Raw genomic sequence first — 1219 nt, 5'->3', positions numbered from 1 at the left:
CTATGTATGATTATGCTAAACCTTCTATAACAGGAACTGAGTCTAGTATAGTTAGACCTGCTATTGCTGTGAATAATTTCGAACTAAAACCTAACACAATTCAGGTGATACAACAGTTTGTTCAGTTTGATGGTTTGCAAGATGAGGATCCCAACACACACTTGGCGAATTTTCTTGAATTTTGCGATACATTCAAAATCAATGGCACTTTTGATGATGCCATTCATCTTCAGTTATTTCCCTTTTCACTGAGAAACAAAGCTAAACAATGGTTGAACTCGTTACCACGAGGGTTTATCACTACTTGGGAATAAATGACCGAGAAATTTTTACTAAAATATTTTCCCCCGGCTAAAATGGTTAAATTACGTAACGATATCTCTTCTTTTATGCAGATGGATTTAGAAACACTTTACGATGCATGGGAGAAATACAAGGACTTACTGAGAAGGTGCCCTCACCATGGGTTACCACTTTGGCTGCAAGTTCAAACGTTCTATAATGGTGTGAATCCCTTGACAAGACAAATGATTGATGCAACTGCTGGCAGAACCATCAACAATAAAATACCGGAGGATGCACATGAATTTATAGAGGAGATGTCACTGAATAACTATCAGTGGCAAGTTATGAGGACAAAGCCAACAAAAATAGCCAACGTCTATAACATTGATTTAGTCACCATGCTCTCAAATCAGGTAGAACTTCTCAATAAAAAGATTGATAGTTTTCTTGGTTCTGCACAGGTTCATCCAGTAATGAGATGTGACTCAAGCGGAGGAGGTGTGCATACAGAATATCAATCCTTCAATCCCACAACCGAAGAGGAACAAGTCAACTATATGGGTAATAATAACTTTAGATCTCAAAATAACCCATACAGTAATATTTATAATGCAGGTTGAAGGAACTACCCAAATTTTTCCTGGGGAGGTCAAGGAAATCCAAAGCCACAAAATCCTCAGGGTTTTCAATAGCCACCTTATCAACAGAAGAAAAAACCAAACCTTGAAGAGATGCTTTCTAAATTCATCTCGGTGTCAGAAACCCGTTTCCAAAATACCAAGACAGTACTTAAGAATCAACAAGCATCGATCCAAGGACTCGAAACTCAGATAAGCCAGCTGTCTAAAGTAATCTCGGAAAAACCTCCAGAAAGTTTATTTAGTAATACCAAATCCAAAGAGCATGTCAAAGCAGTTACACTAAGGAGTGGGAA

The 1219-nt window shown here is 37.9% G+C and overlaps 1 non-coding gene across 1 annotated transcript; it reads right to left on the bottom strand.

The window, feature by feature from the left end:
- Positions 1-362: 362 nt before the first annotated feature.
- LOC128287685 (small nucleolar RNA R71) lies at positions 363-469 on the bottom strand. The gene has a single exon (XR_008278385.1). It is a non-coding gene; the product is annotated as a small nucleolar RNA R71 (small nucleolar RNA).
- Between the last annotated feature and the right edge of the window lie 750 nt (positions 470-1219).

This window comes from Gossypium arboreum, chromosome 13 (genome assembly GCF_025698485.1).
Source record: "Gossypium arboreum isolate Shixiya-1 chromosome 13, ASM2569848v2, whole genome shotgun sequence".
Taxonomy (NCBI): Eukaryota; Viridiplantae; Streptophyta; class Magnoliopsida; order Malvales; family Malvaceae; genus Gossypium; species Gossypium arboreum.
The sequence above is the reverse complement of the archived record's forward strand: the minus strand, read 5'-3'. Positions and strand labels throughout refer to the sequence as shown.